General features: G+C 41.4%; 1 protein-coding gene across 3 annotated transcripts in view; it reads left to right on the top strand.

The window, feature by feature from the left end:
• The first annotated feature begins 452 nt into the window (after nucleotides 1-452).
• LOC122840638 (BMP/retinoic acid-inducible neural-specific protein 3-like) overlaps nucleotides 453-18,631 on the top strand; it is a 135,607-nt gene continuing 117,428 nt past the window's right edge. For 2 of the 3 annotated variants that reach the window (XM_044133182.1, XM_044133183.1), the window contains exon 1: nucleotides 453-1,018. The gene's annotated coding sequence lies outside the window, so the exon portion shown is untranslated. The remainder of the gene's footprint in view (nucleotides 1,019-18,631) is intronic. The other variant, XM_044133184.1, reaches the window with a different exon arrangement.

Below are 18,631 nucleotides of genomic sequence, written 5' to 3'. Positions count from 1 at the left end.
GAATGTTTTTCTTTTTGCAAAGGAAACAATTTTTGTCTCGTCTTGCTCACTTTTTAAATTTGTTTGTGTCATAATCGACCTATCAGACTTTTGTGCTCATTTAATCATCACAGCCAAAAGCACCTATTTTGTAGCCGTTGTAAAAGCGACATTTCCATGATACCTAAAGAGGATGTTAGAATATGTTCTCATCGTAACTTGTCTTTGAGTTATTTTATGTTATATGTTCATGTTTTCTAATTTACTTTGAAAGGTACAGTTTCAAAGTAAATTAGGATGTAACAGGATACATGATTCTGTATCCTGTCACTTTCTGTTTATGTGCATGTTGTACTGCTGTTGTCCACTGGGGGGCAATGAGAGCGAGTTCTTTTGTGTTGGCAGCACTGTTCTAACCAAAGGAAGTGAAGAAGTTGATAACCTGAACGTTAGCAATAAAGTGAACACAGCTATCTAACGAAGTGCGGTTCATCGCGAATATGAGTACCGAACAAGAAAACGCAATAGAGGATTTATTAAAATACATTAGCAGAGAAGTAATTGGATTAAATACGATGCATTTGGCATTAAAGGGTTACTTTTAATAATGTCAAAAAAACAATTCATGTATATTTAAAACCAGAGGAAGTCATAGGAATAGATAGATTCCGAGTGTATTTAGGTCACCTTTGTATAAGGTACTATTCGGAAGTCAGCCGGACTCCAGGAAGCTGTCCTGCCTGCAGCCATGTTAGACCGACGTGGGAGCGAGCGAGACGCCGCCGAACCGGATAGCGCTTCGGGATACCGGAAAGCCCGATAGCGCCTCTGGCATCGCGGGGACACTCCAGGTCTGACAGACTTTGCCGCTTTTGTGGACCGTACCGGAAGATACTCGGTGTCAGAAACCAGATGGCGTTTTCAGGTGACCGTAAATCCTGAAAGCAACTCGGACAACGCGTGAGACCGGGAACATGCTGAGCTTCGCCGGGGTCGTGCTACCAAACGTCGGGAGGTGACGCAAATATTCCGAGGTTGAGTGAGTACTCTCATGTTTTTCATGATTCATTGGAATGAACGGTGTGTAATGTTAGGCCTTGGGTCAGAGCCCAAAACGTCCCAAGCATAATGTAGTTGGTACCAACATGCATAAGGTCATTATCATTTGTTGGCAGAAATATAATATGTAGTAATTTATGAACTGTGCGATGCTGCTATAGCTCAAGTAGAGCCAGCTGTTTTCCAAAAACCAAAACAAACCATTATCGTCCTCCTCCCTCGGGGTGCACCGATGGTAGTTTTCTGGCCCATCACCGATTCCGATCTGACGTGCCAATTCCAATTTTGGCTGCTATACCATTTTTTTGTGTTGCTACATATAGCAGGTAGCAGGAAAGTTGTTAAGTTGGCAACAGTGGGTTGACCATTTGTATACTGCATAAGTACAGATATGACCTGGTGGGCCGGTCTGTCAGTCAACCCTTTCTCACTGCAGAGCAGGAGAGGATAGTGTTTGATTTTTAAACCTTCGCTGAGGTAGATAAGATTGGGTTTGCATATAAGTATCACTAATCACCGATCTCCTAAAAATGAAGAAAATCTGTGCCATAAATCGGCTGGATGATACTACTTGATGCTGTCTTCTTAGTCGTTTCCGTCAGTAGTAACACACGGCTGTTGGTCACGTGACTTGTGGGTTGTGAAATGCTTTAATTTGCAGTTCTGCGAGATACATTTTGACACGTCTGACAAAACTACCTCATCCTGTCTCCTTTTTTTAATTAACGTATTTCCTTTAAGCAAATTTATTCATGTAATTTCAATATTTCAAGTTGGACAAATCTATGGTTAATGGCAAAACATATTCTCTGTTGAAAAAAAATGATGTTAGATCCAACAGTGACTGGCTGTTGGTCAGGTTGTCTCTTTATTTCCTCGTGTCTCCACCGTGCCCTCTTGTTGTTGAGCCGGTTTCTCCATCCCCGCTGAGGGAGGCGGCGCGACGCTTGCGTCCTACAAACCCGACAGTGTTCCTGCCTGTTTATTTCAGAGCGTTTTTCACTGTGTTGGATCATTTTTCATTCCCCAGATAAAAACAACTCGGAAGTTTAGGAAGCGTTCCCAGCCTCTTTTTAATCACGCTGTAGTGCAACCACTCATTAAAAAGGAAAAAAAGTTAGACGGTTCAGTTCTGGCAGCGTTCCGTCCCATCTCCAAACGATCGTTTCTGTCTAAGGTCCAACAGAAAATAGTCCTCATCCAGTTGAAAGACTTTTTGAAGGAAAATAACATCTCTGAAAAGTTTCTATCTGAAGGATGAAGTGACACAGCAGTACGGAAACGGCACAGTTAATCATTTGCTGAGTCAAGAGAATATACCACTTGGATAATAAATTTTTTTTTAGACTTGACCTCTGCTTTGGACACTGTGGATATTTAACATATTCACCTCCAGCATCATGCAATGAAGCTTCTTTACTGCGATTCAAATCCTATTTGAGAAACAGTTTGTTGTTTTTTTTTCATTTAAAATAAACCAGTATTCCTCGGTTGTAGAGCCCCAGACAGGTGGAGTTCCTCAGGGTTCTGTTCTGGGCCCTCTTTAGTTTCATCTGTCTCTTTCTCTCTCTCTAGGCACCATTGAATTGATCCTCTGTTTTTCTTTCTTCTCACCTGAACCTTACAGCCTACATTTGGGGTACTGGATTACACCTGACCGTCCTTGTGTTCAAATTTAGTGTCTTCTGAACATAGTGTCCTGGTTCTTCTCTGTGATAAGCTCTGAAAAACTTACTTTGAAAGATAACTCCTGAAATTAAGCATCTGCTATCAGTTTAGAGTTACTTCCTCATCTTTCTCATATGCTGGTCATGTAGCCAAATGTGGACTGACCTGCCCATAGACATTAAACAGGCGTTCCTTGTGTATTATTGGTTTTTGTGTGTCTTTATTCTTATTTTTAATAAATGATTTTAACTGTAAAGTACTTTGCTCCTGTGCTAGTTGTTTTCAAGTGCTTTAAAAATATATAAATCGGGATTGGATGTAATACAGAAAACGTGAATCATTACCGGGCCAATAGAATAGAATAGAATAGAAGTACTTTATTCATCCCAGCAGGGAAATTACTTCGCAGTTGCAGGATAGAGACAAGACACAGTAACAACTACCGCTGAGTAGTAGTTGTAGATAAAATAAAATATAAAATGCTATAAATTGTAAAGTGCTGTAAAATATAAAATGCAACTTAAGAGCAGTTCTTGCAGAGATTCAAAAAAAATGCAGATATGTATATATGTAAATATATGTACAGCAAGTGTGCCACAGTGCAGTTGTGCAAAATTGTGCTGATTAGTGCAGAACAATGATTTATCTTTTATTGTACAGTGAGATGGCATGTGGCAGGAAGGATTTCCTGTATCTGTCCCTACGACAGCGGAGCTGGAGCAGTCTATGTGAGAAGGTGCACCACTGTCTGTCCACTATGTGGTGGAGAGGGTGCTCTTTATTGTCCATGATAGACAGAACCTTCTTCAGTGTCCTCCTCTCCACCACAGTTTCCAGGGACTCCAGCATTGGTCCCAGTACAGAGCCAGCTTTCCTGATGATTCTGTCCAGTCTATTAGAGTCGCTGGCTCTGAAGCCTGCTCAGGATCTCTCTATGCGCTCCAAGAGTCTCTTCAGTATCTCCTCCACACCTGAACTATCTTTTATCTCTGTCGATCACACCTTGAATAAGAGTCTGAATTAGAAATGTTGTTCCTGAAATTTGACGTATTTGTCCCTTCGAAGACTGATGTTCACCAATTGGACGATTTAGTGGGAACTGCAAAAATCTTGAATGATGCTAAAGAATACTTTGTGATATTATTACCCTCAGACAGCGGCATACGTTGAGTAATCCTTCAATGACAACCTAAAGCAACTAGCGCAATCTCATGTCAACATGTTCAGACTGTACATGTACAACCGCTAGAGCAGTTACTGCATTTCCCATCAACTGCGTTTGTTCTGACTTTATTGCAAAGATTTTCAAAAGGAAAAAAAAAAAACCCTAACAAAATAAAACCCGTACGAATGCAGAAAAGTTGCTGTAAAACAAACCCAAAAGGCAGGGTCTCTGACCACGAGGAGTCCGGCATTCACCGTGTGAAGTAACGCAGGCATAAAGCAGGCTGCAAAAAAAAAAAAGAAAAATTAATACACGCTTGAATAATATGTAGAGATGAACAAATGATGTTTTAAGGGTTCTGTAAAATGTGAATTTATGCTGAGGGATAAATCAGGACACCCTGACATTTAATCCCCCTCACAGTGTCATCTAAAATCACACACAGGTGTGTGTATCGCATCACATGATGGGATCATTATTACTCAGAGATGACACGGCATTTTCAAGGAGGTCTGCCATGTTTAAAGAAGGTTAGACAAATTACTAAGGTCTTCCATTTAAAAAGCAAAATAAGGTCAATTTTGTATTTTAAATTGTAGCTTTTTTTTTTTTTTTGCCGGATTACACTATGTAAAAGTTTCCTTTAAATACAATGAACATTTGGGTTCATGGTGGTTTTAGAGAGGCTGCTCTGCACTAGGTTTTGCCGATGCGTGCAGATTCTCTCCATTGCGACAGTTTCTCTGTAACTGGAAGCTTTTCCAGCTGAAATAAAAGCAAGAAACATTTGCTAAACAGTCTTCTGGCCTTTCAGAACCAATGCTCGCATTCCTGATATACTCGGAGATGCGCAGATCAGGGCCACGCTTTCTTCCTCAGCAGCAGGGGGTCAGAATAACATCAGAGGCGTAACAAGCGTCTCCTTGTGAATGTAAAAATCCCACACTGAGTCGCGGTGGTACACTCAGCGGACACTTCTTTGTGCAGAGATCTTCTTTGGCATTGTGTAAAAGGAAAAAAAAAGGGAAAGTCAGATATGAACCAAACGCTGATACACGAAAAATATGTGCGATGTCTGTGAGTCCTTTTTCCCATTGTGTGGTTATTTCTTTATTTTTCTTTGACCTATTGTTGATGAGGCACACGATGGTTCGAGGAGCGGCTTTGTTCATCGAGGACAATTTTTTTTTGTACTCTCAAACCAACTCCTTTGTCACACTATACGCATTGGATGTAATACGGGACAGAAACTTCTTTTTACCCTTTCAGAAATAAAGGTTAAAACAACCCAGTCTGAGGCCTTTTGTCGTGTGCCTGATTCAGTTTGTTGGAAGTGAAACAAACAGGCTGGGCTTGGGCGTTCCTCCAGCAAACTGAATTAGGGTTTCAAGCCAAAAAAAAAAAAAAAAAAGGGTCAAGGAGACTTAATGTATAAATTAATAACCAAAGTATTAAAAGAAAAAGCACATAGTGCACATCTGGGTTCACGAAGACGACTGGAAGATTTTAATTGTGAACAACAAGGAAGGTGAGTTTCAGGGTGACGATGTCGGCTCCGGTTAATGATCCCATCCATCTTCTTAACCCACTTTAACCTGTCTGCGCTGGGCCAACAGGGGGCTATGTTTAGCAGTCAGTGGGCAATAGGTCAGTTATACTCTGGACAGCCCATCAGTCCATCACAAGGCAAGACAGAGACAAACACAGAACCGTACACACAATCACCTAAGGTCACCTAACCTGCGTCTTTTCGGACTGTGGGAGGAAACTGAAGAAATGTCAAAACGGTAACCTTAAGGCTCCAAGCCAGGATCTCAATCCAGAATCTTCCGGAAAGTGAGAACCACGCTACCGCAGGCCTGACGCCATGAACAATAAATCAATTAATCGCATGGTAAATTAAAATAAGCGCCATAATAAAATGACAGCGATTAAAAATTGCTTGCTTGTATTCGTCGTGGCTCTCTGTTTCTACCGAAAGAGACTGGATGTCGAAAAGTTTCGCTCCGACTCGTTGAGTTACTCGTCGTCTCTCGTTTCCTTGGTGACGGTTCAACACACAGGGAGGTACATGCATCGCTTTTCTGCCACTCGAAGTGAACTCGACACACGGGACACGGTAGCAACGACGGCGACAAACGTTTACCAGTTTTCAACTTTCTTGTGTAGCATCGCTAGCCTGCGATATTATCTGATTATTATCTTAGCGGAAAACAATCTGCTTAGACTAATATATAGTCTAAGAAGATTAAAGGGACGTTATTATGTGTTTTCCAAGCACATAGTGCAATCAAGTAGCTGTCAACTTCAGTTGTTCAGAAATGCAGAATTTATTAAATATGACTTTAAAAGAAATTTAACTTTGCAGTTAAACACCTTGAAATTGAGCCTCTGTGAGTTTAAAGAATCTTGCTGCGGTGGCGCAGGGGTTAAGCACGACTCGCATATGGAGACCTTAGTCCTCGACGCGGCTGTCACAGGTTGGATTCCCGGCCTGGCAACCTTTACCTCTTCTGGAAGTCATCACAACAATTGCTCTGTGAGGCAGAAGCTCGGAAACTGAGCTTCAGAGGTGGGGCTAGGTCCAACCAGGTGTTTTTCCACAGCTGAACGGTTGCCACTGGAGATTAAAGAATTTCTCAAACATGCATGAATAAGTCAAGGCAACCCTCCTGGTATGTTTTTGATTAAGGGAGAACATTAAGTTTGATTTTTTTACATAACGCCGTCCCTTTGAAGACTTAAAACTGGAACCAGGTTAATGGAGAACCCGCCCCCCAAGTCTCATCTGGTTGTTCCACATATCTGACATGTTTATGACCACCGTTCTGATGACCATTGTCAGTTCACTGTCCCCTAGTAGATCTCTGGACCTTGGAGCTGCGATTTAATCCGTTGCTGGTCATTCCCATCGCTGGCCTGCATGTGTTACTAAATCTTCCAAACATTCCTTCTGGAGGCTTAACTGGGATCTTATCTTTGCGTTATCGGCCGGCAGCTCCACATACCGCGTGCGCAGTGCTGCAAATACGATAAGGGTGGGGGAAAAAAAGAATAATCTGTTTTCCTCCGACTCTATCTGCGCCACGTCAGTTGGAAGCGAATTGACCCGGACTGCTGAGCCCGAAGTCCCGATCCGTCCCCCGCCTCGTGTAATATTGCGGCTCACGCCCGTCCCGCTGCGGGCGGCTTTATCTGCGATTAGAGTCGCCGCCATTCATTCTCTGAAAGTGATGGTGGTGAATTATTTGATGCTAATTAGTGCCACCTGCTTTCTCCTCTTTCTCTTAACCGTTTGTAAGGATTACCACCATTTTGTCTTTTTGTTTTTTTTCTTGTTTTGCCTCACATCTCGGCTCAAGTTTGCTCCCCCCGCCTCCCCGCCCGCTTTTTGACTTTGTAGAAGGAAAGCATAATTACAGTGAATTATTTGGCTGATGGCGTTTGAAACACATTGCGGCAATTATCAGTGTGCTATAAACAGATCTGTTATCTGTGAAATCCCTCTGCCTGGGAGCGGCTGAGGATTGAAGCGTAATTAATATGCAAGAAAAGCGGGTCACGGATAAAACGATCCGCTGGTCAATCCGGATGCTCCTTCTGGGCGCGACTGAGCGGCACGTTCCCTCCTGACGCTTTGAGCTTCTCAGCTGGAACTGATGATCTACTTCTCATGGAACGTATTTAAGACTCTGTCATTTTATTATGGAGGGTGAAGATGAGTTTAATGTTAGTATTATCACCACTGGAAATTCAAACTGGTCTCGTGAAAAAGGAAGAACAAAAAAAAAAATCAAAGTCATGTTGGTTTGAGGGCGTTTAGCGTATTCCCAAATTAGAGAAAAAGTCTCTCTGGGCGGTTTTATCAGAAATGTTTGACTTTTGAAGCTGAAAGATTTTATTTAAATTTTTTTCTAGAAAATCTTTGAGATTTATCTCAAAATTTCATATTATTTTTTTGGCAGAAATTTACTCTTTCTTTTCGTTGTTTTCTCTACAGTCGTCCTTAATACGTCTTTATGTTCTGGCCAGTAGATTAATAATTGTCCCGCATGACAATAACACCTTTCTCCAAAAGGCATGGAGCATATTGATACGGAAGCCCTAATACTCAGTCGACCAAACTAAAATTCTCTGATTCTGGACTCATTCCCTGTTTCCAGTTCACTCAATGTTTCAGATAGTTGGGCCAGAATTTGGTGTAAACAGAATCAAAGTAAGGATTAGTCCTGGTTTATATAAACATGGTAGTGGTGGTGCCATGTTTATATGGAGAATATTTCCTTGTCAGGCTTTGAACCCCTAAAGCCTCGGCGTCGTGTATGATTTTTGAATCGTACACGACTCGAACGTGACGCTTGTGTGTGTGTGTGATGTTTCTGTAACTTCTGTCACACTGCATGATGGATGATGCCAGACTGCACGGCTTATTGCCGCGGCACAAACGACTCTGACAGATCCAACTAACAGAACAGTCCATTAGTAAAAGGACAGAAAGTTGTGCTGCTGAGTTTATATCTGGACCAAAATGCAGGCAGAATGAAACAGCCAATGAATGAAGATTGGATGTAGATAGAGGAACACTCGCATAGGATGACGGAAAACAATTGTTTGATTGATTGACATTATTTAAACAGAGCACATTAACAAACATAGAAAGGTAAGTTAATAGATTACTTAAAATTTTGTGAAGTTATTTGTTAATCTGTGCCCATCCTGAAAAAATAAAAGCTTCCAAAGACTTAGAAATGGTTTGGTAAACCTTGGCAGAGTGATGGAGTGGTTTATGTTACCTTTGTGTTTCTTCTGTTACATAAAGGCCCAATGTGTTGCTTTTTGATGTTGTCAGACGGGGTTTATTTGCGTGATTTATTGAGTCTCCGGGTCTGGCAGTGATCATGTCTGGGTATGGCAAGTGAAAATGAAGCAAATCATTGTGATTGATGACAGTTCCTTGATTTAAGAAATGTGAGACTACTTTTTCACATTCAACAAGGTTGGTCCGGGTAGTTTTTACTCTCTCAATAAATGGAAGCTTTCATTAACGTCTGACATTTAAGCAAGTTCTCTGATGTTAAAACTTGCTTCATGACTGAGGTGTGACAAAAAAGAAAAACATATTTATAAAAGCTCAAACCTTTTTATTGGTGTAGAGTAAACACCCGACAGCAGCCTTCAGTCTGCTTTTCAGACAGTACTCCAAGAATATCAGGCCAGTCAGTTCCAGGGGTCACTTTCACTGAGGATCTGAAGCCATCGCATGATTTCATGTTGCAGGCAACAGGTCCCAGAGTGTTTCCATATTTGGATATGCGCTCCCAGCAGGCGATAGTAGGAGACGGATGCTCTGGTGCCTCTTGGGCCTCGGCTTTCCTGTCAATCACGGCGAAAGATTCTCCTGGGGTTTGATCTGAAATTATTCCTTCTTGGGCTTTTTTGCCACACGACCGCCTGGAAACACTTTGGGGAAAGTGCTTCACAGCAGCAACTTTGTCTATTTGGGAAAAACCTGCATGAAGCCGTCGGGGTTTCTGTCGCTCTTAAGGGCTAGCTGGAAGTCCACTCCGCTTCACATTTCGCCTTTGAATCTGTAACGATTGTGTGAAGTTCAAAACATCAGGGCGTCGTCAAATATGAACGAGTCGCGTCTTTCCGAGAGCACCAGAGACATGGAGCGCTATTAATTTGTGTTGAGCATAATTCCAGTAAAAACACTTTTACTTTTTACTGTGCTATTCCAAATATACCCTTTCCACCTTTGGGTTTTAGGTGTTAAGAATGTTGTCCGCGCTGGTATTGATGGTGTGTCAGAGTTTATACTCTCTCTGAAAAGAGGGTCTACGAAGTGCAATGGTGGCCCATGCTGTTGCAATCATTGATTGAAGGAAAAGCGAAGTTGTGTTCAACCTTTTGGCGTTGAGTGTTTTTTCCAGCAGCCTCACAGCGGAGCTCCTGTTTTCCTTCCTGACCTCAAACACACAACTGAAAAGGTTCCATTGTTCCGATGTCCGACTGGTTGGTGGAGCCTTCCTCTGTGTAGTGTTACAAACGCCGGGAAATCTAGTGTTGTTGCAGGTGTGGGGTAAAAAAAATAAAATACACGCACACTTAAAACAAAAAACATGGTATTGCTTTGAGCTAAAGTAATATTTTATCCTGCGGATGATGATTGCACGGCCAAATGCAAGGTTTACAACTATGAAGTTGTCGTCCTGTGCTGTCTCCGCCTTCGCTGGCCCCACCCTTGTCTACATATTACTTTTTTGTGCATTTTTAATTTTTTTTTAATGTAACTTCACACAGTGTCATTTATGTTGTCCTCATGCTTTTCATTTTCTGATCCAACAAAAGGGTGGCGCCTCCCATGACGGCTGCAGCCTCAGGCACCTGTCTTCCCTGACATGAAATTCCTTTGTTCTTCCATGCAATAACAATAAAGACATTTGATTCTGATGCTGAGTTAGAAAACAAATGTGGGTTATGGGCTTTTGCTTTAAGGGGATTTTAAAAAAAAGTCAGCGCAGTGTCATCTATTCAGGCTGTTTAACAGTAGCAGTAAAATCCTGCAATACAAGATCACACCAGAGAAGAAGACCCGCAACGTTTGCTTACATTACGCCAATACGGTAGCATGCAGGGACGACAGTCTTTATCATAGACACACGTTCACCTTTTGGTTCGCGTCCTTGGTTACAAATACTGCACTTTCACATTATTCAGAAAGTAGTTCTTGCTGTTAACATTTGAGTCTGCCCAAGCTTTTGCCACAGATGTAAGAGAATCTTCATTGGCACAGAGAGAGCGTCTGCATAGCGTAACACGAAATACAGCATAGATTCAAATGAGTAATCCCTACATCTCCAGGTTTGATTTTGTTAACAGAATTGCTCTGCGCCGCAGCGCCTCTCCGGGTGGCATGTAGCAGAATCGGCTCTTTGCCTCCAGCGACGTTCGCGAAATCTCGGGATGTAAACAGTAAACATGCAACATGTGTATAGTTCTGTTTGGGTGATTGCTGTGTTATTTGAGTAGCACTTACTTACGTTTTTAAAGAAAAATTTATCCGCTACAATTCATTGTAGCAATGTTTCAAATGTATACAGTCTCACAGTTGTGTTGTAGATGTTAGAATTTTTCAAGCTCCTTCTCAGGCCCACGGCTTCAGAGATTACAAGGATCCGAATAGCATCGCTTAAACGCAGCACGCCGCCCAAACAAACATAATCAGTGCATAATGAATACCTGCTTCAAGTCTGCAGGGGTTAACGAGAAAAAGAATTAAAGCTCGAGTGTTCTGCCCGTTCAGGAACAGTCGGGGATAATGAATTTACAGACGGAGGTCCAGAAACGGAGCGGAAAGCAGCTCTGCTTTAGTTCAGTCTGCGTTCTCCAGACCTGAATTCGGCCCGGGGGACTCAGATGTTTGAGTTTGAATCTGGGGAAATTGCAATCAGCCCGAGGCTGAATTTGTTCATGCACATTTCCCCATGTCAACGGCAGCCTTAAACTGTTGTTTTTACAGAGCGAAAGAAATTTGCGTGAAGAAGATAAGGGATGGGCAGAGGGGGGGGGAGTGATTTAAATTGCTCCCAATAGTTGTTCATTTTGCATCATCAGACAGGATTTATTTCTGCGCAGCAATCCGTCTGGCACTAATTTGTTTCTGTTTTTTTTTTTTCTTCCTCCAATAAAGCCATCTTGAGGTCAGAAAAAATTTATATGTTTTTGCATGTGAATATGTTCTGTGTTGGAAGTAAAAGTGCCAGACAGCATCAGACGTCGTTGTCGATCCAGAGAAAAGCCTTCTGTGTTTGATTTCCCGAGACATGATTTCCCTGTTCCTGAGCAGCGGCGAGCTATTTGATTGTAGCTTATCTGCGCTGCACAACATAGCAAAAATCAAATTGGACTGGGTTGCTTCTTATTGTTTACCCCTAGTCCACCTGCGACACAAACAAACTACGGAATAATTTGGCACAGACGTATGATCCCTTTCCAAGCCGGCCGAGTAAACATCTGAGCTCTGGTGTGCGAGCGGATCCAACAGACACATACTTTTTTTTTTTTTTTCTTTTCTTTTATCCGTGATAAAAACTCCACTGTTGTCAAAGTGAAGTATTGCAATAAAAACAGTGCTGGCTCCATATAGGGACCTACTTAGAGTAATTTCACATGCAGAGCCTGACGGAGCTCAGCAGGATTCATCTGGAGGAAACGCATTTAAACAAAGAGGAGGCAACAGAAATAACCGTCAATCCCATTTTATAATACAGATCCCAGCTGCGCACTTAAGTGATGCTCAACTAATGCACGCCTCACAAGCGTTTCAAGCATGTTTTATACGTCTAAAACAGTAATAATTTAATCGCTGAGTTGTAAAGTACCTTGGATTTGGAAATAAACGCCTTCTTCAGACACGATGTCACTTTTGTCTACAATGAAAACAGAAAGTTTATCCAAAAGCGCCTTTGTTAGACAATAAAGCAATATGATGTGCAGACAATAAAGCATGCATCTTAAAATGTTTGTGTGGCAGCACAGCAGGGCATATTTGTGAAGTGGAAAAGATTTTATTTTTGACAACATCCTGAAAAGTTTAGCATTCATCCCTGTATCAACCTCAACAAACAGCATCGTGAACACCCAGAGAGGTCAGGGATAGAGCTGTGGAAGAGTTTCAGACAGAATCAGATTATAAACAAGAAATTGCTCAAATAAGAATCACATTTCAGCAGACGTTATATTCCTCTAAACGCATGCTGTGGGGATGCAGGAGCTACTTGTAAGGCTTAACGGGAAGATGAATGGAGCAAAATACATGACAGTTAAAATAAATAAAGTAATAGATTTATTTAGAGTAGAACAGACCAGAAACAACCTTGTCCCGCAACAAGGGAAAATTCAGGTATGGCAGCAGCAACAGATATGAAGGTTCACACAAAAAGGTCTTCAAAAATATTTTATTATTTTATAAAGAAACAAAATTAAGACAAGATTTTAGGCTTTTACAATAACCACTATGAAAATGGCAAAAGCATTTGAAGCCAACTGCTGAAGACTTGCAGAAAGGTAAGAAATAGTCCATGCAGTGTGAAAAACCCAGGTAAAAGCCAAATTAGTTAAAAAGCTAAAACTAGCTAAACTTCTAGTAGCATCTAGGATACCACTAGCATGCTGGTAAAACCTAAAATTTGAAAAAGACAGAGAAGTTCTCATATTCCTTCTGACAAAAACGGTGGGTGAATGAAATCCTTTTATGGTTCATGAGATATCGACATTTGTTTGGAGTCATCGTTTAGCACGGCGACTACAAAAAACACGCCGCATGCAGCACGTCAAAGGCTACGTCAAAAGCTCAAATTATTCCCAGGTGTTAAACAGCATAAAAGCTGTTGAACTGTCCAACTTCAAAATGGCCACTGCCTCGTGTCCTCCATGACATTCCTCAAACTGGATGATTGATTGCCATTAATAGGCAGGACCGGAAACATCCACTGTGAAACACAACCGACATTTTATATTGTAATTCTCAATTCTGCCACAGGATGGAGCGGTTTCCCCCCCCCATGGGGAGAAAAAATTCATAATAAGCTGAATATTATAAAAAGTATGACGGTTCTGAATACCAAGAGATATAGCCGGCATTAGGAGAGCAAGCTGAACAGTATCAAAGTGGAATGGTGAAAATAGCACAACGCATGCAAGAAGCGTGGCGAAATTTATGGCGAAATGCCTGCAGGCATCCACACTAATGATGAATAAGCAATGCTTAGCCTGGTAGAGGCACAAGTAAAGCCTGGTGGTCCGCCAGGCTTATAATACACTGGGGAAAACACTGCCGGTATTAACATGTTAATGCATGAGATTAGTCTGAAAATTTTAATGTCAATATTACATAATGCACATTAATCAAAGTGCCTATTTTCACTGCAAATTTGCAGTTTAAGGCAAAATGTATTATATGTGAAAAAAGAACTTCTGAGGCTCTGTTCATGCTGATTCAGACATTTAGCAAAACGAGCACTTTCTTTCTCTTAGTATTTGCCCTCCAAATGCAATAGCTATAAAAAAAAGTAAGAAAAACTAATTACTAAAAACTATTTTTTTTCCCAATGTGAAGGTCTTAAAAAAAAAAAAAAAAAGTTTGATGAATTAGTTTATGTCGCAGCCTACTCTGTGCATGCTAAGTATCACTTCACATATTGAGAATGCACCAAATACCACTTCTACGTTTTCTGAATCAGTCATGATTTGCCCCAGAGGCCATTAATCTCCAGATAGCGTGCTAAAGAAGAGAAGAGGCAAGAGGGAATGGCAAAAGATTTCAAAGCAAAAACACGAGCAGCTGTTTGAAATACGGTAATAGCTTATCATTTTCCTTTTATTATTTTAACGTAGCGGTCCTGGTCAGATTGTACAACGTTTGGTCCGTTTTCATATTTGTCACTCAGTTGGATTGTTATTTTATCAGACAGAAAAAAAAAAAAAAGACAAATGCTTAACATGTTTATTATTGTGCTACACTGTCATATTTGTGGAACCTTTGTGTGTTTGCAAGGTCATATTTTTTAAAGTATTCCTTTGCTTTCAAACGCTAAAAAGAATGAAGTCAAAGGGAACACAAAGTCGAGCTCAGAATTTCTTTCCGCGCGTGAAAAATGTTCAGGAGTCTGAAGCTCCTCTGGGCCCCACCTATGGAGCGCTTAGTCTTACAGAAGGCAACTTCACCGCGGAGAAGGAAACGAGCTCCTCTTCAGAAGTAAGTAAGTAAGTTGCTGACTCAAAATGGCTTCGACTCGAGCAAAGCAGGGAAACAAGAATTGCATCACACATACAAGGTTGCTTAGCAGGAGTCTAACTATAATGTCTACGTCAGCAGCATCTGAAACAAAGTTGGCATATTACTACTCTGCTAAAAGCACAATCCCTTTTTCTTTTCTATTGAATTTTAGCAAACGAAGCTGAGCAACAGTGGTTTTTATATTCTTAGAAGAAACCGAGGTAGTTGGAACCAAGATTGCTTTATTTTCCGAGCTATCAGAAGAAGCCAGGACAAGACTGATGACAAAACAACAAAGATCTGAAAAAGACAAAGGAAAACCAGTGGCTGGAATAATCCACGGGCAAAATTACAGACCCAGAAACGTTCAAATGAAATAAAAGTTCCAAACACAACGACTGTGTCAACTGGATTACACTCCAGGTATCAACCAAAATGCTCCAGAACCTTAATTTTATTTTTTTTTTAGCCATTTGTAAAGAGACTTTAAGGTTTGTTTGTGGACTTGCAAAAAATGTCACTTATTCTCCTTACGGATAAAACAGCAGAATTTATCGTTCCATCAATTACACTAATACCCTCATAACTGATCATTGTCATAATGCTCATTTTCCCATGTAATTGTTAGACCAGGAACAAGAGGACACCTTTTAAAAATGTAACATTTTGCCTCTGAGTACTTCCAGGATATTTCCTATTGGATCTTGGGAATCATCAATGGGATTTTTGGGAAATACATCTTTGTGTTCTTGTTTTTTTTTTTTGGTTCTGGCCTTGTGGACTTTAGATGATGTTCTGGGTTCTTTTGTTGAGTTGTAGATTAACATTGGAAGGCCAACTCTGGGGTGGGGGGGATTTCTCCACGGTTCTCTGGTCACTGAGTTGCATGCAGCAGCTTCGTCAAAAGCCGGAGCGAGGGGACGATTACTTTCTCACACAGTGTCACGTTGTGTTGGGTGGCTTTTTGTCTTGATAAATGAAATCATCACTCAAAAACAGACTCTTTTCTTTTTTCCCCCCTTCTGTTTACGCTGATTAGCATGATAATTAATATCCAAGCCTCCATATCAGACAGGAAGCCACTTCAGGTTCTCCGACTCTTTCACCCACTCACCAGGCATTACACATTTCTACAAAGCGGCCCCCTCAAACCGATGAGATGTTTGTTCCGGCGAACTGGCCCGCAGCCACTGCTCACTGCAGCAGCGAAGTGGGGGAAAAATAATGACATGTCATCTGATAATGGCTGCATTGCTGACGAACTAGCCCTTTTACTGTATTTATAATTATTGCCAGTGTGTTGGCCGGTGATGGTTGCAGAGAGGCAGGAGAACGTTGTGGAACTACAAAGTAATTTTAGACCAGCGTGGATCAAGCTGCGGACACGGGATCAGAGATAACGGCTCAATTTTCATAAATTTTATTTCTTTTTTTTTTTTTTTTGTCCAAAAGAGGTGCAGGGTTGGCAGTTATTGCCCCGGGAGCTTTTTGTACATCTCGTACCCGGCTCAGACGGAGGGGACTCGTCACGCCGCTCAATACTTTTCACTGTAAGGGCCACCTGCCGTCATTACTCAGGTTTTAGAGGTCACCGGCTCATACCTGTATGAATAATGAACCCAGGTGATTCATCCCTCGGACGAAACATTACGTTTAATAAACCCGATGCGTTACAAACTGTTTGACAAGCGGCGCACTAACACTCAAGGTTGTTTTTTTTTTTTTTCAAAGAGGTTCTTTTAATGAGCAGGGATAAAAAGGCGGAGGCAATGAAAGAGAGATTCTTTTGTGGCCATCTGGTGTCCTGTGGTAGCGAACGTGGGGCACAAAGAAAAGGTTTTGACAAGCCGATTGATATAGCTGAGACTTTTTACTTTTTTTTTTTTCTACATTTCCATTTCTCTCAGAGAAATACAAATCAAAGTTTAAATCAAGGTTAACTGGAGCATCCGACTGTTTTCCACACACCGGCGGAGAATGAAGATGTCAGAAGATTGTTTCTGGATTCTTGTCCACGTCGGAGAGAGAAAGATCTAAAAGGACAAATAAAGACTTGACCCTGCCATTCGTAGAGCCTTCAAGGATTTTTGACTGTGTATAAATAATCTGGTGGTATGGTAACTGAACTGAACTTATATAGGCAAACGTCGCCGGGTCCAGGAATCGAACCCGCGACGGCCGCGTCGAGGAATCAAGGCCTCCAAATGTGGGCCGCGCTATCCCCGACGCCACCACAGCACGCCCTGCAATTGTGTTTCTTTGATAGTGAAAAATTTCGTTTAGGGGAATATTAAGTTTTGCGCATAATATTTGTTTTTTGTTTTTTTATCTACAATGGCACTTGTGTGTCGTCATACATATTTGACAGAAATAAGTTAAGAGATAAGGGTGATACGAACATTTTTGTGACCGACTCTTTTTCATCCCGCATCGGATCAGTATGGCTTTGTGGACGCGACTCAGTATGCAGTGATGATTCCTCAGGGTGCATGACTAGCTGCAGCGGCTAGTGTGCCCAGCTCTATCCAGTGGGTCGTAATGAAGAGATCTTCATTGGATATTAATTAGATCTTCATTACTGGGACTATTTTACATATATAGCACTGTATGGCACTTTAAAGGTATTTTTGCACTGTATTAACAAACACTTTATTTAGCATTTTGCAGAGATTTGCACAACAATAAATTTGCACACAAGAAGTTTTAATTATATTTATTGAGTATTTTAGTAATTAGTATGTAGCCTTTGTTCTGGGCTCTGCACAGCTGCTCCTCATTGACGAGTGAGGTTGGTTGCTGTTGCCTGTGGAGGAGCATAATTGTTACTCAGAGCAATGAGCTAACGGTGAGAAAAACTGAACAAATGTGTGCAGAATCTGTTGAGTGTGGAGTGCTGTGGTAAAGTGACTCACCTGTCTTTTCTGTGTCGTCTCCAGGGTGTTTGGACAAATCCAGACGCCATATATAGCTTCTGGGAGAGGCCATTGAAAGGACTAGGGGGGGAATTGTTTGTGGGTTTTGTGGTGTTTATTTAAGGTGTAATGATAAAATGGAAAATATTTATAAAAAGTAAATAGAAGTATTGTATTTAATAAAATGTATTTTATGTAAATAGGTGGAGATTGATGAAGGGATTCCCCTGTGAATTTAATATGGTTTGGTCCGTCACAGCTGGGACTATTTAAGACTGCAGTTTCAGCTGGGAAGTAGTGTTGATGCTGAGTGGAAAATAAACTGCTGCTGTTCTCCACCTGACTCTGGCTCAAGACTCTTTCTCACTGAACAAAAATCCAACCGTTAAAGGTCGTCCTGTCACATGGGTGCTCGGGAATTTCCATGAATCGGAGTCCATGGGCCCAGAAAGGCCTGCGAAGAGAACCTCGGCATAACTTGATAATCGATGCTCACATTGCCGAACCTCCATTGTTATATTTTGCATATTTTTCTGTAGATTTGAAAAACTGGTATAAACATACCATGGAAAACTTGCAGCTGTAGAAAGTATTGATTCAGGGGGAGCAGAATACAAATGCAGTTTTCTATGAAGTACGTAAAGCTCTTAGTGTAACAAATTGGAATGTTTCTTCTTTTTTTTTTTTTTTCCAAGGTACGATAATGCAGCCCTTTTTTTTTCTCTTTTCCAAACACACACACAATTTTTTTTGACTGAGCACATAAATCACACCGCGCTACCCTGAATCTCAAACATCTTCCGCTTTTCCGCACAATCTTACTTTTCACAAACCCCGTCTCACGCCGTGCCCTCTCTGATACGTAACGGAGAGTTCACGCTTCTTTTTTTTATGACAAAGGGAGTGACAGATGTGCAAATTTTTCCCTCGCTCGTTTATGTCGGGACGTGTCTGAGCGGAACGAGGAGCGCCCCCCTGCGCCCCGGTGTCAGCAGCGGTCAGTGAACCTCGGTGAATATTTAAAGCATATTTATAGCTTCTTTTTTTTTTTTTCTCCTTTTTGTGCTG

This window comes from Gambusia affinis, linkage group LG12 (assembly GCF_019740435.1).
Source record: "Gambusia affinis linkage group LG12, SWU_Gaff_1.0, whole genome shotgun sequence".
Classification (NCBI taxonomy): Eukaryota; Metazoa; Chordata; class Actinopteri; order Cyprinodontiformes; family Poeciliidae; genus Gambusia; species Gambusia affinis.
The sequence above is the reverse complement of the archived record's forward strand: the minus strand, read 5'-3'. Positions and strand labels throughout refer to the sequence as shown.